The sequence below is a fragment of the Triticum dicoccoides genome, chromosome 4B (genome assembly GCF_002162155.2).
Source record: "Triticum dicoccoides isolate Atlit2015 ecotype Zavitan chromosome 4B, WEW_v2.0, whole genome shotgun sequence".
Classification (NCBI taxonomy): Eukaryota; Viridiplantae; Streptophyta; class Magnoliopsida; order Poales; family Poaceae; genus Triticum; species Triticum dicoccoides.
Window position 1 is genome coordinate 616771040 of NC_041387.1, and position 19963 is coordinate 616791002.

At 41.5% G+C, this 19963-nt stretch overlaps 2 pseudogenes; both read left to right on the forward strand.

Moving 5' to 3' along the window:
* Positions 1 to 2685: 2685 nt before the first annotated feature.
* Positions 2686 to 4738, forward strand: LOC119292904 (annotated as a pseudogene).
* A 7795-nt stretch (positions 4739 to 12533) lies between these two features.
* LOC119292905 lies at positions 12534 to 13830 on the forward strand (annotated as a pseudogene).
* Positions 13831 to 19963: the final 6133 nt, after the last annotated feature.

A 19963-nucleotide genomic window follows, 5' to 3' on the forward strand; every position in this document is an offset into this window, starting at 1 on the left:
ATACTTGAACCCACAACCTGAGGGTGTAAGCAATGGTCTTTGTAAGCACTAGAACACCAAGATATATATATTACAACACAAAGATGTGGTTAATTGTTACAAAAGTGCATTTATGAAATATATTAGATGAGGGCATGTTTGATGGCACTCGAAACCACACCCTAATGAAGGGGGGGGGGTGCATGTTGACCTCTAGAATGCAAAGTATTTTGTTTCTACATGGTTACACAATGTATATAGAATTCGAGGATTCTGCTGCCATGGCAGCCAATTCAGCTTCCACAGGAGGCAATTTTGCTGCTATGGGAGTTGATTTGATATGATCTCCAACAAGAGCGAAGTGGCAAAATATTGAGAACAACATAAGAAAAGGGATTGACCAATTAAATAAAATGGGCACCCTTGCAAAAAAAAAACTCCTCTAAAAACTTGCGTGCAACATAACAATAAAGGTTAATGAGTGTTTGTTCTACCCTTAAGATTATTGGCTCAAGCCTTGTTGAATGGACCAAAAAGACATTATTTATTGTTATTTTTTGAAAGCAAGGAAACAAGGAAAAAGTAAACTCCGTGGCAAAAATAACCCTCCAAAAATTTGAGTGTCCACCATGTCCCACTGGGTTCCAGTTTCCAGCTTTCCATGTGCTTAGGCCTATGGCTCGAGTGTGATGACTATCTTGCCTTTTTTGCAAAAGTTATAAATTAATTAGATCTAGACATAGATGGTGGAATGGTGTGTGTAGTTTCCACTCGACAAGAAAATCATGGTTGTTTGTGTTGTACATATAAATGGAATTGAAGACTAGCAACTACAAGTGCATACCTTTTTACTTGGTAGAACACTCAAATTTCCATATTTTATTGAAAAATTGGAGATGCATATGTTTCCATAACACACTGGAAACTTTAACATTTTGGTTATTTCTAGTCACATCTTTTAGTGTTATGACATTGGACATATGAGCTTGATTCATCTTAATGGATTTATGAATAATTTCCTTCTCATTTTGATGGTGTCCTCCATTCTAGTGCATTCAATGCCATCATGTGATGATGTGAATTTTGCAATCTCTTAAGTGGATTTCCATTTTACTAACCGGCAAAATAATAGGCCTGACATTGATTTAGACAAGTGAATACAAACTCCATGGAACAAATTATTACAGTGCTCCAGATAACATGTGCCACAGAACCACGCTGGGAGAGAGCACATGGAGGGCCACGCGTCTAGAAAACATTGGAAGAGTCGATCGACCCTGCTGCACCTCCAAGCCTCACCGCCAAAAATCACCGTCGAGTAGGACCCACAACTAATCACCGGTGATGAAGATGATGGACGACGTCCTAAAGGTGGATGAAGACGAGTTCTTCTAGTAACCTTTGGACATAGAGGATCAATATATCACCAACATCGAGTATCCTTTAGAACAACATGCACCGGAGAGGTATATGCCCCTTAAGCAGGCAGTGGCCTCCTCAAAGAAGCTAAAGCGACACTGAAGACCTACTTTCCAAGGATCTACATCCAAAGACAACAAATTTGGCCTCCAAGATAGGAGGTTGAGAGAGATGGTTGCCACTACATGCACATGAATTCGACAAAGACTCCACTCCATCCAGAGAATTACATGTGGTATGACAACTCCCCAGCTCAAGTGAAGAGAACCGCTACCTATCCATGGAACAAGAAAGAGCATACACCAATTCTAAAGGAGGTTGGTTCAGTTTTGAGTGTCGAATTCACTATTGTTGGAGACCAATAGTGAAGCAGGAGATCTCTAGAAAAGGATTTTTTGTGTCATCGGAGGTATGATCGGTATAAAGTTGCAAGAGATTATGGGATAGCAAAGGGGCAATGATCCAAAGAGATCTCGATGCAACCTTTGGCCGAATGCTTGGCACCGATATCACGGGGCCAAAAATTGAAATGGGAGAAAATGACTTGGGAAATCACAAGAACAGAAGGTAGGTTATTTAGAAGGGCACCTTTGGGACAAATCGAGTAGAGTACTTTGGCGAGTAAGGCAGTGATGGAGACCATACTAAGGATGACCATGATAGGAGCTCGTGTTCATCATATTATGCTTGCTTTGGCATGCTACTGGCTCTAGATTTTCTTTAGCATGTGCTTTGAGTGTCTAGAAAACTATATTTCTTTCTAGCTCAAATTCTAATATTGGTCATGTACCTCTTGTTGCATATTTGACGCTTAAATTTGCTGCACCTTTCCCAAAGATTCCACCTTCTATACGCAAACAAAGATAAAACTGATGCTGCTTTTGCTAATACATGGTACTCGCTTGCTTTTGGATCTTGGCGCCACCCTTTTCTAGCTACTGAGAACTGATACCTGTGTGTGTTGTTTTCCTTGGTATACTAAAATTCACAAGTATGCATAATTTTGTTCTGCATGCTTAGCCAGAGTGTTATTGATACATGAGATACCTTGGAAAAGTATGGCTATTTCATGTTTCCTTCTACCTAAATTTAGTTCTAGCTATCCCCAGCCTTCCTCGGCACTCTCAAGAGACCCACAGGCTACAACTCCGACTTCCCATATCTGATCTGAACCCCGATCAGTCCCACCGCCGATTGTTGCCGCTCGAGCATGATGTTTGGCAGCAAAGAGGACATGAGAAAGATCTTCTCCATATTATGCGGGTCCCTGATACACCCTCATCGTGACGCTGCATCCCCTCCCGCACTTGGGTCTTCCCTGAGACACTAGTGTACCTCGCCGACGTGAGGAATGCCACCACCGCGGAGGCCTTCTCGAGTGATGGCCACATTGTCCAGGTCACCGTTTGCATCACCAACCAGCCTCCTATCTGTGTGTCCACTGCCTTGGCATCACGAAAGACGGTTGTTGTAGGCCCAACATCATCTTCTCGGAGAAGGATTTCCTTGTCCTCTCCATCCTCATCCTACCATCCTAGAGGGCGACGTGAGTACTTCATCTACAAGGCCAACCCCGTGCCATCATTGTGCCTGCTCCCAGGTCCCCACCAGCGCATCCTCACATCCTCGGATCTCGACCTCTTGACCTATGATAATGGTGTCCATGTCATCCTAGCTGCGTTGTGCTATTCATCGATCCCTTGGGGTTTGACCTCCTCCAGGACCTGGGTTTGGAGGTGTAAAGTGCCGTAGGTGGAGCTATTGTTCCATGTCAGAGCATGGATGACCTAGTTTCTACCTTCCAAGGTCATTCACTTTGGAGAAGCTCGAATGGGTTGATCTCTGGACGGGGATTCCGTTCTACAAAATGCTCAACAAAATGCGTGTGGCGCGCTTCATCGCATTTCCTAAGGTGATGCCTGGCAACACGAACAACACAAAATTGTCTGTGTGGCTAGTTTAGAATGTTGCATACAGTAATTGCATGATCAAGTTTGTCAATATAAAAATATGTGAAAGACCAGATGTTGATTAAAGGTTGTATGATGACATGGATATGGAATGACTTCTTGCGACCAATGAAGCAAGGGATTCATAGCTTATGACAAGGAAATCTTGGTTGACTACCCAAGTCATTCTATGTTGTTGTCTGACCTAACTCCGAGTGACACCTAAGCAAGAGAGTTAACATTAAAGGACCCGCTAGCATCTCACCTGTCTCGCGCTTGACCTGTGATTGTGATAATATTGTTTACTTGTTGTGTAAATCAACATTTTGTAGCATAAAGACATGGCTGATCACAGTTGACCTGAAAAAGAAGATGTTGGTTGATATGGCACCATTTTCTTTCAAAGGATATACCTCATCCCACCCTTGTGCATTGTCCAAGTATCTGAACATAGTTCCAGGTAATTATGCTAATGCTTGCATGTTGATCATTTGATTTCTTCTTGTAGTCAAAGTACTTTATTAATGTTTTTCTTGTGAATGAAGTAGTGTTATGATTATGAGTATGTTTCAGTATGGAGACGAGAAACATGTTTAGTGGTGTATCTCGGTTATCCATTACACTGGGTAGGGTTCACATATTACTCATGTCCTGATGAACAAATATAAATTTGGTTACAACTTCTAGTTGGGTTGATGGATGTAAGTAAATTACTAAAGCCACACGCACCCCTTAGTTTGCTATTGCACCCTTGGTTTTCTGATCTAGAGTCCACGTTGCATGTGCGATGTTTATTGTGCAAATTGCATTTTGTTCACATGTGGTTGCTGAGTCTAGCATTAAATCCTGATAGCTGTGATACTGTATGGGTAAGAATTAAATGGAGAAGCATTTATTGTTGTCAAAATTTACCCGCATGTGTGGTTCTCAACCTTTGAAATATTTGGGTGTTCTAATTGATCAACAAAGACATGCATGATAGGATGTTCACTATCAGGTTATATAGGATAGTACTGCATCCAAAACTAAAAAAGTATTTGTGCAAAATACAATTCAGTCAGCTAAGCAACTAAAAATATTGTATGTGACCTAGAGACGTGAATGTGAACTCGTCCTTTAGCCTTTTTTGATATTATCCGACAATAAGTTGTGGACTTTTGTGGCTGAACTCTGAATTGAACTCAATACCTTATAATCAATCAGTAGATATTTCCTGACCAATCAATGCGATTTTAGTTATGAACGATTTAATGGGATTCTTATATTTGGTGTATTCTGGTGTTGTGATGCATAAGAAACACGATGACCATAAGCTGAGTTGGACCCTCTGATGCTCATTTATCTCATGTGTCCCTGATGCATCAATGGAAGGTACTTTAGGAGGACAGTGAGGAGCTTGTGACAAAGACATTTTGCACTTGAGCACCATCCTCATCATGTCAAAAGCCAACTCAAGCTTCCCTAAAATGCAAACATGGAGATCCTTTACGGTGGCCCTAGCTTTTGTTGTCCGTCCTCTACAAGACTCTATTATTGCCATTTTATTCATTGGGCTATTTTGTGTTCCTGTGACTAGCTACCTACCATTTTAGTATTATTAGCTTAACATTATGGGTAGTTCTATCACGAGTATTTTGGTATGGTTAACTGGTTTCTCCAATTTGTGGACACTGTTTGTCTAGTTTGCTTTCATGATAACCAAGTAGTGAAAAATCGTACCGCTGGTCTAAAATATCTAAGGTTTGGCATGAGAACCTGGTATTTTGCAAACCTCCTAAACAAAGTATCTCTACTTATAAGATTGATTTAACTTATTGTTTCACTTATAAACCATGTGGCAATAGAAAACCGAGACCAAAAAGGCCAAACAGTAAATATAAAATCAAAGTCGTTATGCATCAGTTGGACATGTATACACAAATAAATAGCTCCTACCACAATGTATGTTTAGCAAGCCTTACCAAAGAGGCACATGGGAGATATTCAAGGAATTTTTCCACACTAATGCATTTTCACATGACCAAGTGATATGTTGTAAGTAAGGGAAATGGGGAAACAAATATATAAATGATAAAATCAGCAAAGTAAAAAAGCTAGTTCCACATTTCCCTGCTCCATCCCGCTCCAACCCCGAACGCTAGCCTATTGGAGTACCACTTGTCACTTTGCCTCAATCACAAAACCGAGCCTACTAGACCCCACCACTCATCGCTTTGTCACAATCTTGAATCCTAGCCTGCTAGACACTACCATTTGTCGCTCTGACATAATCTCAAACCCTACCCTAGCAGACGCCATGATCAATTGTCCTCCGCCTGCAATCCCGGATTCAATCCATGAGGATCTGCAGGAGTCCTTCAAGGATATTCATACTATTAAACACTTGAAGCACCACACAGAATTACCATCGCGACATCTCACACAATCAAACCCTATGCATGCTGGCCATGATGCCATGAACAAATATAGAGGTATGGTTATTATCGAGAGCATCAACTCAACCCCATTGCATAGACATAGTGTGTGGCTTGAGCATGTCGGCATGGGATTTGTGATCTAAGATTGATGCCACCAATACAAAGGTTAGCATATGTCTTCTACTTTAAAACTTTGTATTTGGATTGTATCCATGCTTCCCTGCGTATGGGATTCAGCTGTTTTTAAAATCAAGGAGATCGAAGTGATGAGTGATCATATCAGGTTTTGATCTAGCTCTACGTCCCTCAGTGGAACCCTAGTAGACCTATGTGCTCCTCTTCATTGTTATGCATAGCCCCTAGCTTTTGTGTATTTGCTATGATTAGTTTCTTGTAGTCTAGCATGGTTTACATTTTAACATTATTTGGTTAGCTTCTTGTAATTTAGCATGGCTTATACTTTTAGCATTTTTTGTGGTTAGTTCTTTGAGTTTAACATACTTTACAAATAAACCATTTATCTGGTTAGTTCTTGCAATTTTATGACGTTTACACTTTTAGCATTTATGTAGTTGTTGCATTTTAGTGGTTTACAATTTTAGCACTTCACTGGTTAGGTTCTTGTAGGTTAATGTCATTTACACTATTTGCACTTAATTGGTTAGTTTCTTGCAATTGATCACACACACATGATGAAGTTTGTAACGATGTAATTGCTCGAGGGTGCCTTTGAAAACTACATCTTGCCCATTACGTGCAGAGCTGGCTTGTGCAGTTGAGGCACTATGGAGAAATTCAATTAAGAGCTGATCATGGATGCCAGATAAACAAAGATGAGGTTATTGACTATGACATCTATCTCCAAAGTGGGCATCTGCTCCAATGGGTGCAAGTGGAACAATGTGGTTTACGGTTGGGGGAGGGTTACCACTACTACACATTCTTTGGCCCATTCCTCAAGAAAGAGAGCTAAGTCGGGCGAGAAACAAATCCAATGATGAAAATCTAGGTTTTGTGGTGGTGACCTAATGAGCCTGCCTTGACTGTTTGTGTTTGATAGTTTGCACCATTATATTGGATGCTTTCTTTTCTTTTATCACATTGATCATGTGAATTATATGTTATATCATCTATTTGTTTTATCATATTATGCAGGGAATCGAGACTTTTTGTTTTGGCAAGAGTTCCAATTTGGGAGAACCTCCATGTTTGTCATTTGAAAGCTATTGAGTTATAGTTCTAACATCAGAAGTAAATTGCTGACATATTTGCCCATACAACCATCACAAGTAAATCAGACATGTCTTGCCCACACCATGAAGCAAAAAATGGGGTCATGTGATTGTACCCACAAATGTTTGTGGGGATAAGGTGAAAGGAAATATGGGTCTTTCCTTTTCCACTGGAAAGTAGAACAAGATTTAGGTTTAGGATTAGCTATTCAGAAAGAAAGCTAGGTTTATGAATGAACAGAACAAGAAGCAAGGCAAATGATGGACTGGCACTAATGAAATTTGGTGGCCATCGGCACAACAATTTTTTTGATTGTCCATGAAATCCTCATTTTGCCTGTCGCCTACAGAGCCGGTCTATGTAACTACGATGTCATGGAGAAATTTGATGAAGAGTCGATCATGGATGAAAAGCTCAAGAAATATGAGGTTGTCTAATAGATGGAACAAGATGTATGGATGACAGGATATGTTAGTCCAATAAAAAATAATAAAAAGTATGCCAAAGTGTATGTAATTGATAGCAATATAGCATGAATCATACAAAAATTGTAGATATGTTTGGTACGTATCATCTTCTACCATCTCCTCTTCCACATCCCACTCTCTTTCTCACCATCATTCCACCACCATGAACCCCTCCCCACCAGCCTTCAATGGACAACACTGCTACTCGGGTGACCGCATGGCGCCCACTTAAAGTTTGTGAAGTATATGGAGGTGTACTCTCGGTTCAACACCATGGATGAGATGATCAAGGAAGGAGAAGTTGTGCTCTCACATGCAATGAATACTGAGATAGAGATGATGAAGCCTAACCCTGCCAAAGGTGCTATGCAAGTGGACATACTGTTGTGGCCATGGATGAGGATAAGTCGGCAGATCAAGGTTAGAGAGCTAGATGGTCCAAGTACAAGTATACCATTGTGGTGGCACCGACCACCATTGTTCTGGAGGACGATAATGAGGAGGAGATGGTGGACATTGGCAATACCAAAGCAGTCGAGATGGTGGCCAGGTATCCTGAGCCTGGCTCCTCTACAATGTCGCTATAGGTCGAAGAGTACCAGCATCAAGGTTACCACCGCTCAAAGCACCTCTAGGCCTGCCACGTCTAGTTAACATAAAGGGATTCTCATCTATTATAACCCCCTTTTAGTCAAAATCCTTCCCAATACCCTTGTACAGACTAACCGAGCAAGCCTTAAATGAACTCTCCTAGTTTAATCAATGCCATAACAGACCACTTTCCATTTAATCGACGGTGAAGTTTAATCGATGGGTAAACGACGCCTTAATTGATCCATGCGAAGATGTGGAGAGAGGGCATACCTCCATTGACGAAGGCATATGGGAGAGAGAGGATCGGTGATGAAGCCGGTACGTGCCGTTGGTGCTTGCCATCCAGATCTTGCCTCCTATGATGGTCACTGCCGCTGGTGAGAATGAAGAGAGGGGAGACCGAGCATTGAGAAATTTGTGAGTGGATTTATGGTGCCACATCAAGAAATAATGTGGTGTCTCTTGCGGGTCCCTCATGGGCAGCCGCCTGCAACCATGTGTGGTCACTCACATCGCTCGGGCCTAGCTCATTGGAAGCAGTTGATTGGGCTGTTCCTATAGACGGTGCTCTAATTGTCATGCCATGTAGGCCAAATAGTAAAAGTAGGCATCCAAATGGGTTAATTTGGCTGCCCAAAGCCTGTATGATGCTAACAAAGCCTACCAAACACACGATAAGGGGTGGACTGTAGCAATGTTGTGGTGAGGCATCAGCTCCTTCGATTGTCCATGTACATCGCCGTCCCACTCTTGTCATTCCTCTTATCATGCCTCTCTGTCCTACCGGTCGTCCTTAACTATATCGAAAGTGCCTCTATAAGATCTAGCGGTCCCACCTCACCACATCTCATCTTCAATTGGCGTATGGCTCTCCTAGTTGACCACGAGCCGTGATAGTGTTCACTTGTCGCAGGTTGGTCGTCGGTATACCCGTGGTGTGGGATTTTTGGTAGTTCAACCCCCTCCTTCTTTGGCTCGGACAGATTGAGGATTCGATCCAAACTTATTTCCCACCCCATCAGTTGTGTTTAGCTTTGTTGCCGATCTTGGACAACTTCATCTTTTATTCGTTCTCATACCTTTCTCCCCATGGGTTTGTACATGTCCACACCTCGGTCCTCCTTCTACGACATGGATGGCTGTCGTTTTGACAACATCAGGCTAATAGATTCGTAGCTTGGTGACATGGTTTCTATGATCACACAAGTGGTGGCATCGATCTCAAGGCTAATGGTGGTTTTGTCCATCTGTTACATGTGCTTCAGTCACTGTCATTGTCGTCGCTATGGTAGTCACATTGTTTGGGTTATAGTGGATTGGTGTCCACGCCTTAACAGTGGACAGTTTTTGCTTTCTTGCATTGTGTTGTAATTTTACTTGTATGTTGGTTTCAGTCATCTCTTGGTTGCATAGCATCAACTCTTGGGTTGCCTATCCTAAGGCCGATTAGGTTCTTATGTTTGTTTCAAGTGACGTGCCTCTCTGGAATGTTGTATGATTTGTTCCTTCTTAGGATTTGTATTATCTTCTTTCTTAGTGAAATCACATGCAACTCGCTTGCATGGTTCGAAAAAAATCTCCAACTAGCTTAGAAAGTATATCTTACATTCTAGGTGTTTTGTGTGCACCATTGTCAATGTTTGGTATAATAGCTTAGCAAATTAAACATGAAGAAATTATGAAGCATCGAGAAAAATGCCACAGGAGAAAATACATATATCTGTAAGAACTCTTGGTATTCTCTCATGGATGTGATGGTTCGTTTTGCTCCACTACACAAAATAGCAAAACCCCACTTCTCCATCTCTCTACCTCTCTGGTGCTATATAGGTGGTACATTCTTAGCTATCGCTTGTCATAAAGTTCCACCTTAATGAATACACATGCGGCTCTCATGCATGCCACTTATCAGTGGCTTGATTTGAGCAATGCTCATTGTGGCATACATCACAATGCCTATTTGCTATGACACAATCAATTCAGCCGAGCGAGCTTGACCACCATACATAGCCCATCATGTCCCACTAAGTTTGTTGTTTCCAACCTCACATGTGTGTATGAATAAGAATCCCAATTGTGATAAATATCTTGCCTATTTTTTGTGTTCATTAAATAAAATACAAACAAATCTAGACATAGATTCATGAATAACGTGTGTACTTGCCATTTGGCAAGAAAATTATGGTTGTTTGTGTTCCTCCACATAAATGAAATGGAAGTCTCACAACTATCAGTGCATACCTTTTATTTGGCAGGACACTCCATTCGCCATATGTTGTCTTGAAAGTGTAGAGTTGTATATGTTTCCATAATACCTTGGAATTTTCTCTTACCTTTTAGTTATTTCTAACAACGCCTTTTAGTATTATGATAAGAGGCATCTGAGCTTGATTCATCTTGGTGATTTTCTGGCGTAGTTTACTTTTCATTTGAGTGAAATGCGCCCTTATTCCATTAACTCAAATTGATTCCACACTAGAGACTAACAACATGGAGAGTGTAAATTACGCCAGAAAATCACCAAGATGAATCGAGTGTGATGACTATCTTGCCTTTGTTTTTGCAAAAAATGTAAATTAAGTAGATCTACACATAGATGGTTGAATGGTGTGCGTACATTCCATTCAGTAAGAAAATCATGGTTGTTTGTGTTGTACACATAAATGGAATGGAAGACTAGCAACTATAAGTGCATACCTTTTTATTTGGTACGTAGAACACTCAAATTTCCATATTTTTTGGAAAGTTGTAAGATCCATATGTTTCCATAACACATTGGAAACTTTAACTTGCCTTTTCGTTATTTGTAGAGACATATTTTAGTATTATAACATTGGCATATGAGCTTCATTCATCTTGATGAATTTATGACTATTTTCCTTGTCATTTTGATGGTGTCCTCCATTCTAGTGCATTCGATGTCATCATGTGATGATGTGAATTTTGCAGTCTCTTAAATGGATTTCCCTTTTACTAACAGGTGAAATAAAAGACTTGCCATTGATTAAAAGAAGTGAATACATACCCTAAGGAACAAATTATTACAGTGCCCTAGATAACACAAGCCACTCAACCACACAGGGAGAGGGCACATGGAGGGCCACATGTTTAGCAAACATTGGGTGTGTCGACCGATCCTGCTCCACCTCAAATCCTCGCCACCAAAAATCACCATCGAGTTGGACACGTAGCCGAACGCGGGTGATGAAGATGATGGCCGGCAACCTAAAGGAGGATGAAGACGACTTCACCTAGCAAATTCTGGACACAGAGGATAAATATCTCATCAACACCAAGGATCATTTAGAACAACATGCACTAGAGAGGAATATGCCCCTTAAGCAGGTTGTGGCCTCCTAAAAGAAGCTAAAGTGAGACCAAAGACCCGCTTTCCAAGGATATGTATCCGAAGACAACAAATTTGGCCTCCAAGATAGGAGGTTGAGATGGATGGTTGCCACTACATGCACGAGAATTTGACAGAGACTCCCCTCCAGCCAGAGTAGTAGATGTGGTATTGCTCAATCTCCAACTCAAGTAAAGAGAATCGCTGCCTATCCATGGAAGAAAGAGCATGCACCAGTTCCAAAGGAGGTTGGTTCAGTTTGTTGGAGACCAATAGTGAATTATGAGATCTCCAAAAAAAGGATTTTTTTTGTGTCTTTGGAGGAATGATGGATTGATGGGTATAAATTTACTGGAGATTAAGGGCTAGGGGTGGGGCAACGATCCAGAGAGATCCTTGATGCAACCTTTGGTCGATGGCTTGGCACCATCATGGGGACAAAAATTGAAATGGGAGAAAATGACTGGGGAATTCACTAGAAGAGAAGGGATATTATTTAGAAGGGCACTTATAGGATTAGTCAAGCAGAGGCCATTAATGAGGAAGGTGGCGATGGAGACCATACAAAAGATGACCTTGATAGGAGCTCATGTTCGACATATTATGCTTGCTTTGGCTTGCCACTTGTCCTAGATTTTCTTTAGCATGTGCTTTGAGTGTCTAGAGAACTATATATCTTTCTAGCTCAATTCTAATACTAGTCATGTACCTATTGTTATGTATTTGACACTTTAGAGTGCCGCACTGTTCCCAATGATCTCACCTTCTGTATGAAAACAAAGATAAAATTGATGTTGTTTTGGATAATACATGGTACTCGCTTGCTTTTGGATCTTGGACGCCACCCTTTTCTGGCTACTGAGAACTGATACTTGTGTGTTTGTTTCCTTGGTATGCTAAAATCTACCAGTAAGCGTATTTTTTTTCTACTTGCTCGACTAGAGTGTTATCGGTACATGACATACCTTGGAAACTATTACCTATTTCTTTCTATCAAGATTTTATTTCCAACTGTCCCCAACCAGCCTCCCTCAACACTCACAAGAGACCCATAGGCCGCAACTCCCACTTCCCAAATCTGATATGAACCCTGATTATTCCAACCACCGATCACTGTCGCCCGAGCATGATGTTCGATTTCGACAGCAAAGAGGACATAAGCAAGATATTCTCCATGTCATGCGGGTCCCTTCGCACCCGCATCGTGAAGGAGCGTGCCCTCCCTCCGCCTGGTGTTCCTTGAGATGCTGGTGTACCTCACCGATGTAAGGAATGCCGCCACCATGGAGTCCTTCTCAAGCGCGGCCACATTGTCTAGGTCACTGTTTGCATCACTGCCTAGGCTCCTACCTATGCATCCACTGCCCTGGCCTTAAGCAAGACAGTTGTGGCATGCCCAAAATCGTCTTCATGGAGAAGGACTTCCTCGTCCTCTCCATATTCTTCCTATCCATCCTTAGAGGGCGGCACGAGCACTTCGTCTACAAGGCTAGCCCCGTGTCATCATTGTGCCTGCTCCTAGGTCCCTACCTGTGCATCCTCACATCCTCAAATCTCGACCTCCTGCCCTACGACGATGACGACCTTTTCGTCCTGGCTGCGCTATGCTATTCATGGTCCTTTGGGTTTTACCCTCCATTTCTCCTCCTTTAGGATGTGGGTTTAGAGATGTAAAGTGCCACAGGTGGAGCTATTGCTCCATGTTAGAGCACGAATGACCTTGTTTCTAGCTTCTAATGTGATTCACTTTGGAGAAGTTTGGATGGGTTGATATCTGGATGGGGATTATGTTCTGCAAGGTGCTCGAAAAAATGTGTGTGGCACACTTCATCGCAATTCCTAAGGTGATGTGTGGCAACAAGGACAACGTGAAATTGTCTGTGTGGCCAGTTTGGAATGTTGCATATAGTAATGGTATGATCAAGTTTGCCGAGATAGAAAAATATGAAATACCATATGTTGATGAAAGGTCGTATGTGGACATGGATACACTCTATGAGTCAGACTACTTGACAAACCCCAAAGAAATTTGGTGGATGGCCATGACATGGTACAAAATGACTTCTTGGGACCATTGGAGCAAGGGATTCATGGCTTATGACAAGGAAATCTATGTTGACTACCCAAGTCATTCTATGTTGTTTCCTGACCTAGCCGTGAGTGATTCCTATGCAAGAGAGTTGACACTAAAGGACCTGCAAGCATCTCACCCTATCCTGAGATGGACTTGTGATTGTGGTCATGTTGTTTACTTGTTGTGTAAATTCAAAATTTAAAACATAAAGACATGGCCAATAACTTTTGACTTGAAAAATAATATGTTGGTTGATATGGCACCATTTTATTTCAAAGGATATACCTCAGCCCACCCTTGTGCATTGTCCAAGTATTCGAACATAGCTCCAGATAATTATGCTAATTCTTGATTATTGGTCATTAGATTTATTCTTGGAGGCAAAGTACTTTGTTAATTTTTTCCTTTTAAAGTAAGTTTTACAATTATGAGTACGTTTCAGTATGGAGATTAGAGACATGTTTTAGTGGTTTATGTCAGTTATCCACTACATTGGGTAGGGTACAAATATTAATCATGTCCAAATGAACAAATATAAATTTGGTTACAACTTCAGGTAGCTTGGTGGATGTAACTATATTAATAAAGACTCATGCACCCTTAGTTTGCTGATGCACCACTACTAGGGAAAATCCTAGTAGTAGCGCGAGTTTTGAGGCTATCAGCAGCGCGGGCTGCCGCGCTACTACTACGACGCTACAACTAACTGTTAGTATAGTGCGGTCCGCACCCGCACTACTACTGTTGACTATATTAGCAACGCTTTTCTGGAACACGCTACTATTAATTACCTATAGCGGTTTCCTAGCCCCTCGCTACTGCTATATCTTTCATCATTTTCCCCCTGCTTCCTACCCCGTTTCAATTATAATAAACTGCAATTTCTAGATAGTAGGTACTACTAGATATCAATTTCATAAAGCATTATAGGTACTAGGTAGTACTCCCTTCGTTCCAAATTACTCGTCGTGGTTTTAGTTCAAACCACGAGAGTAATTTGGAACGGAGGGAGTACTAGATAACAATTTCATATATAGTCAACATGCATCCTCAAGCAGTACTAGGTGATATCGACGATGATCATCATATGTAGTTCTAAATGATATCGACGACGATCATCATATGTAGTTCTAGATGATATCGACGACGATCACCATATGTAGTTCTAGATGATATAGCCACACACACATATGTAGTTCTAGATGATATCAACGATGATCATCATCCTCAAGCCTTTGCAGTGGGTGTTCCTGATAGTAATTAGGATGGCCTGTCCAACACGAAGATTCTTGCCAACGAGGAATCTCTTCCACCAACCGAGTTTTAGTGTATGCGACCGTCCGTGTCCATGCGGTAAGTACATGTTGTGACGGAGCCCCTTGCGGTAAGGCATAGTCCAACTGAGCCTTCTTCATCAGGCTCGATACCATAACTCACAGATAGGCTCTTTGCCAATTTCTGAATAAGAAAAACATATCAATTAATATATAGCCTTGCACATACTCTTGCAAATAAGTATATATGGATTATCCACACCATTAATAGTTCCTTAGATTCTACACTAATAAGCATGTGATTGGAGTCTACACTAAAGCATATCATCGACTAGATTCCACACAACATATCATTGGACTCTACACTAAGCATATCATCGGATAATTTGCATTTGTAAGTATAACATACCATATCATGTCGATCGACCATGGAACTTGTCAGGCGGGTCACGAATGGCACCTCGACAAAGTCAGCATGTGGCGGAGTTATGTCCCATAGGTTGCACACCTCCTCCTTGCTCAACCTCATTCTTTGAGCTACGATGGCTTCATGAAGTGGGTCCTCATCATCTCCATCGAGTGGGTCCTCGTTATCTTCATCATCTTCGTCATCTTCATCATCTTCCACCAGGTTGATATAAATGACAGCCAACTTGGGTCTTTTTGCTCTGAAGGAGAAGCTGATCAACTCACCACCAGTAAGACGCATGCGGGCGAGGAAACGACCCATCCATCTCCTCCAACCTACGACATATTGCGTCCTTTCTCGACCTCCATAGTGTACGCCCCCAGAAGCCTCAAATGTCACAGTGTCTCCTGTTAGCTTGTTGAATTTCAACCTCACATTGCATGGGAATATATGTGTAAAAAAAGCAAAATGACACAATGCAGTAATGCCAACACTAAAAATAAAATAGTTGTTACATTTCATATAATTCACTACAAGAAATATGTCAACTAGTGACCTTCTGTCAGTGACCCTAGAAGAATTGGTCATAGATCTATGACCATTTCAGACCAATTGGTCAAAAGCTGTTCGGGGGGCTCCAAACCCTAAACTATAACGACCATTTTGGTCAGAAAGGTTGTAATTTCCTTACACAAAATGGTCATGAAGCAGACAGCAGTGGTCCACTGCCTTATTTCTAGCTGATCACGACCAATATAGATGGTCATAACCTTGTAAATTGTGGTGGGTTGCTATGACTAGGCGCCACCTCATCAGTTTTGCCTATGTGTCATGTCCATGTGTCAATTTTTGCCCTAGGTTGTGAAGCAACCTATATTTCTGTCATTCCCAAAATTCGCAAAAAAATCTCATAAATTCTTTGGGTCATATCTTCGTCAAATATGTAAAAAACCTTCCTTGCCTAGTTCAAAAATAATTCAACAATATTCATTTTCCTATTCTGTTCAGAACAACACTTTGTGAAGGAAGTGCTATTTATATATTCTTGATTGCCCTCAAAATTTTTGGGCACTATTTCCTATCCAAATCATTGCCTCATGACAAAATTTAGCTTCATTTGCCCAGTAAATCTTCCTCGGCAAATTTCCGAAGTTTTTGTCCACCTAGAACCTTTGTGAAAGAAGTACTAGCTATGCATATCCTAATGAGTTAAATTTTTGCCACATATTCTTTATGCCTACGTAACTTACCTACACCAAATTTGAGCTCAGTTCATTTAGCCAATTTCTCTCACTAATTTTCCGAAGTTTCTGTCCAGAGAAGAGCATTGTGAAGGAAGTGCTATTTATATATTATTGGTTGCCCTCAAAATGTTTGGGCACTCTTTCCTATCCAAATCATTGCCTCATGACAAAATTCAGTTCCATTTTCCCAGTAAATCTTCCTTGGCAAATTTCCAAAGTTTTTGTCCACCTAGAACCTTCGTGAAAGAAGTACTAGCTATGCATATCCTAATGAGTTGAATTTTTGCCACATACTCGATATGCCTATGTAACTTACGTACACCAAATTTGAGCTCATTTCATTTAGCCAATTTCTCTCACTAATTTTCCAAAGTTTCTGTCTAGAGAAGAGCATTGTGAAGGAAGTACCACTTTGGCATGTCCAAATGGTATCCATTTTCTACAGTGCTTTCCTATTCCCAAATAACCATCCTCCACCAAATTTCAGCTCAATCCATTCATTATTTTGGGCCCATCCTAAACATTCGTATTTATGTCTAGCGTGGTACTTTGTAAAGCAAGTACCACCTAGGCTCCTCCTTTTGAGCTAAAAATTTGTGAAGACAATCTTCTTAGTAACTGATCATCCTCAGCCAAAACTCACGCACATTAGCCATATGCATTTCCCATACTGCTAATCAAACACTTGGCTGCTAATTCATGTTTGAGCATAGATCGGTCTCCTCGTGAGAATCTTATGTTTTAGTTTTCTTTCTAGCACCTACCTGGGGAGTGCCCAACCTACTAGACATGCCTAGGCCACCCAGAACGCATGGCAACGCCACGGTCACGCGGTGACCATCCGGCGGGCATGCGAGTTTACGCGCTCTAGAGTTGGGGACCTCGGCCACCGTCCAAACCTCGACGTATCGCCACCAAACCATGTATTTATGATTAAATAGGTACTTATGTAACTAGAAATGATTTTTGGAAAAAATAAATAGCAAACTATAAGGCAGCTGCAGTTCAAATTTGACCCGCTTCCAACTGAATTGGCGGAAATTTGCCTTTTTCACAAGAGGTGGATCAAAACTTTTGACACCCAACCATTTTGTTAATTGTGCATTAGATATGTCCTAGTATTGTAGAAAATTGATTTGGTCCAATTTTGCAACAAATATATGGTAGGTCCTTCACAAAAAGCACTCATTTGGGGCACTCAAAAAATGGAAAAAGAAATTTCCATCCAAAGAAAATGATAACTTCCTTAGGCAACATTGTTTGTCATTCCAAGATGCACCCTTGTGCACAATATGAGATCATTTGAACGAACTATGCCATGAATGTGGCCATAAGATTGATCATTTGGCTTGAAAGCCATGAATCGTCAGAGATTATAGCTTGTTTCTGAGAACACTACTTAAAAGAATTGCCGTATTAGAAGTTTATTATTTTTCCTACTAACTTGGTCACATATAATGACACTATGCGAAGGTTTTCCAATTTTTTGATTTTTTTGAATTCTTTATGCCCGTTCCAAAATGCGGTCAAAAAGGCGGGCATGACCGTTCCTAGATAGTGGTTGAATCTTGGAATTTTTTTGGTGTTTCTCCAATTAAATAGATACTTAAGTACCTAGAAATGATTTTTGTAAAAAATAAAGAGGAAACTATGAGGCAGCTGCAGTTCAAATTTCTGATTTGACCCGCTTCCTACTAAATCGGCGGAAATTTGTCTTTTTCACGAGAGGTGGATCAAAGCTTTTGACACCCAACCATTTGGTTATTTGTACATTAAATATGTCCTAGTATTTTAGAAAATTTATTTGGTACAATTTTGTAACAGATATTTGGTAGGTCCTTCACAAAAAAGCTCATTTGGGGCACTCGAAAAATGAAAAATGAAATTTTCGTGCAAAGAAAATGATAACTTTCTTAGGCAACATTGTTTGTCATTCCAATATGCACCCTTGTGCACAATATAAGATCATTTGAACAAACTATGCCATTAATGTGGCCATAAGATTGAGCATTTGGGTTGAAAGCCATGAATCTTCACAGATGATAGCTCATTTATGAGAACACTTTTTTTTAAAACTGTCGTATTACAAGTTTATTATTTTTCCTGGTAACTTAGTCACATATAATGACGGAATACGAAGGTTTTCCAATTTTTTTTGTTTTTTTTTTGAATTTTTATGCCCGTTTCAAAATGCGGTCAAATGACGGGAATGACCATTCCTAGCTAGTGGTTGAATCTTGAATTTTTTTGGTGTTTCTTTGATTAAATAGATACTTACGTACCTAGAAATGATTTTGGAAAAAATAAAGAGCAAGCTATGAGGCAGCTGCAATTCAAATTTGACCCTCTTCCAGCTGAATCGGTGGAAATTTGTCTTTTTCACAAGAGGTGGATCAAAAGTTTTGACACCCAACCATTTGGTTATTTGTACATTAAATATGGTCTAGTATTTTAAGAAAATTATTTGATACAATTTTGCAACAAATATTTGGTATGTCCTTCACAAAAAACTCATTTTGGGCACTCGAAAAATGGAAAATGAAATTTTCGTGCAAAGAAAATGAAAAGTTCCTTACTACTAGTTTGTTATTTTTTTCTTCTAAAAACTAGGTCACATTTGATGACATGATGAGAAGGTTTTTCATTTGTTTCACTTTTTTTCCAATTTCTCAGGTCAAGTAAATAGCTGAGATGATCTAACATCTTATTTTTAAATTTATCACGACCAATTTAATTGGTCATAATATTGTATTGCGTTCTGATTGGTCCGTGGACAAGACACACAGATCATGCACGAAACACCGTTGGATCCTCCGGCAGCCGTCACCCCTCGCCTCCCCCACCAACCCCACCTGAGGCGAAACCCTAGCTCTGGCATCTTCCATCCACCCCCGCCTCCTTTCTTTCTTTCTTTCTCTCCCTCCCCTTAGATCCTCTCCCCTCTCCCCCGATGCAGATCCCCCTGTTCCCCCTTGTCGCCGCCACCCACCCCTATGAACCTCGCCGCCACCCACCTCCACCGCTGCCATCACTCTCCCCTCGTCTTCCTCGTCCTCGACCAACCTCGCCACCCGTGGGGCTCTCGCATCGCTGCCACTCCACACCCGCGCATGACAGAAGAGAAGCCCGAGGTCCTCCTCTGATGATCCTATGCCTCACTCGCCCGCGGGGCTCGGTGCTCCACCTCAACTGACCGGCACAGATAGAAGAGAAGCCCTCGTCGGTCACAGGTCCTCGACTCCGCCGTCGTAGCGCTGAACCCTCGTCGTCCAGATCTAGCCGCCGTCGCAGCCATGCCGTTCACCCCGGACCCTCGCCCTCGTAAGCGATGCACGCACCCTTCTCCTCCGATTCACGATACGTCCGTGGTCTCACATATCAGATCTGACTGACTGACCTCCAATTCACGTTGTAGGTGGCCACGGTCTCTGCCATCAACGTCGCCGCGTCGTCTAGGGCTCTGTCAAGCTCGGGCAGGCGAGGCGGCCTCGATCTGGTGGACACGGCCTCTCTCCCCTCTCCGGACCAGACCCACGGGGCCCTGGGCTGGCGCGGTTC